Source organism: Egretta garzetta, unplaced genomic scaffold, assembly GCF_000687185.1.
Source record: "Egretta garzetta isolate BGI_Z169 unplaced genomic scaffold, ASM68718v1 scaffold73, whole genome shotgun sequence".
Lineage (NCBI taxonomy): Eukaryota > Metazoa > Chordata > Aves > Pelecaniformes > Ardeidae > Egretta > Egretta garzetta.
Genome location: NW_009259031.1, coordinates 1103522 through 1105388, shown reverse-complemented (window position 1 = coordinate 1105388; position 1867 = coordinate 1103522). Strand labels below are relative to the sequence as shown.

Sequence of the window (1867 nt, the reverse complement as noted above, 5' to 3'; positions counted from 1 at the left end):
CCCAGCCCCGCTGGCCCGCAGCCAGCTGTGAGCACAGCTGCCCGGGGAGCAGGGGGGGGACACGGGGCTCTCCCACCCCCTTCACAGCGTGTCGGGGCCCAGCCACTGCCAGCGACATCGCTCGCACCGCAGGATCCACCCCCAGCACCGAGCAGGAACAGGAGCACTGGAAAAATCCCGGCTGCTTCTCCCTGCTCACCCCCGCGACTGCCGCGGCGAGCCGGCGGTCATTTCTCCATGGAGAAGCGCTTTGACGCCGCAGCCGCTTGCAGATTCCCTGGTCTCGGTTTGGGCTCACTCGCCTGGGAACGCACGATGGGAACCAGCCGCTTGCTTAACTTGCGAGTGCTGCGGGTTGAGCAACCCCCTGCTGCTACCAGCGCTTCTCGTCCGCCCGCACCGCACTGCGGGGCCAGCACAAAAGGATGGACTGGGAATGAAAGGGGGGGGGAGCATCATTCACCTTTAGATGGGTTTGCTTTGAGGAGAATCCCTGCGATACTGGAGGCAGAGGGGGGTTCAGGAGAACCGCACAGACCAAAGGCTTGCAAAGTGGTATGCAACAGAGCAGGCAGACAGCGCGGCAAGCTTCTCCCGCCGGCCCGCAAGCTCACTGCCTGCACCCGGAGGGCTGCGAAATCCAAAGTGAAAGATGCTCTGCTGAGGCACGAGGCCGAGGCTTCCTAAACGCATCACAAATTCGTCAGAAGATGCATCTGCACGGTGCCAAACCAAGCCACCTGCTGGGTGTTTGTTTTCTCTCTCCAAAAATGTTCTCGCCATCGCTGCATTTTATAGCACTCCTGCCATCCCGCACATCCCCCGAAGGCTCCGCGTTATCTGTAAAGCAAACTGCCTTTGGAAGCACCTTCCTAAAATAGAGACAGAAATTACTAATACAGTTTTTACAACCTACAGGCAGAGAACGACAGCGGCATGAGCCTGCCCGTCCTCCTGGTGAGCCCACCAGCAAACCCTGTCCCGGAGAGACCCACGGCAGCTCCCACCTCCATGTCCCCCGCCTGGGACATCTCGCCAGCGTGGAGGGCATAATCATGCCCGCATCCCCCTGCGGCAACGCCCCCCGATGCTGGCTGCAGCACCGGCTCTGGGCGATGCCGGGAAGGACCCATGCGGCTCCATGCACGGGTCAGCCGCCGCCTCGGGACGTGGTGCTGCTCGCCCCAGGCGAGGGGCTGTCAGCTCAGCAGAGGGGGGCCCCGAGCACGGGGGTGGCTGCCCCATCTCGTGCCACCAAACCGGGTGGCATGGCCGGGTCCTAGCAGCGATGCTCCAGTCTTTTTCCCAGCGGGCGGGCGCCCGCCGAGCGCACGCTGCAGGCAGGCACGCCGTTACAAAATCCCCGCTTGGAAGAAAGATCTGAACCTGCGCTGGCACTTGACAAAGCTCCCCACGAGCACGCCGCAGTATTCCCAGAAAAGCAACGTCAAATTTGGAAACCTGTTAGCACAAATCACTTTAATCTCTCCACTCAGCCTTGCTCGGTACCCGAGCGTGAGAGCGCAGCGCAGCTGGGCGGGGGGAGACTCGCCGCCCGCGTATTTCAGTACCAGCCGCTGGCGGGGCCGGGCTCTGACTGGCAGAGGAAGACGTGTGAAGGGCTTTCAAGCTGCGAGATGTTTTTTGGGCAGAGACGGAGCATGCAAACAAACACAGCGAGGGACAGAACAAAGGCCCGCGCAATGCAAACCATGCCCTTCCCGTGCGGGATCGCGGCCCAGCTCGCGCTGCTGGCAGGGGGGAACGCGCTGCCCGCAGTCCCCGGCTCTGGCCACGGGTCCCAAGGAACTCGAGCTTGCTATGGAAACAGCGTGGATCCCGCATCCCCGCCACGCGGCACCGCAGC

The 1867-nt window shown here is 62.7% G+C and overlaps 1 protein-coding gene across 5 annotated transcripts in view; it reads right to left on the bottom strand.

The window, feature by feature from the left end:
- TPST2 (tyrosylprotein sulfotransferase 2) overlaps positions 1–1295 on the bottom strand; it is a 17614-nt gene extending 16319 nt beyond the window's left edge. The window contains exons 1-2 of one of the 5 annotated variants that reach the window (XM_035890315.1): positions 741–1294; positions 77–631 (exon numbers count right to left, since the gene is read on the bottom strand). The gene's annotated coding sequence lies outside the window, so the exon portion shown is untranslated. Of the gene's footprint in view, positions 1–76 lie in introns of all 5 variants that reach the window. The other 4 variants (XM_009634734.2, XM_035890318.1, XM_035890312.1 and 1 more) reach the window with 4 other exon arrangements.
- Positions 1296–1867: the final 572 nt, after the last annotated feature.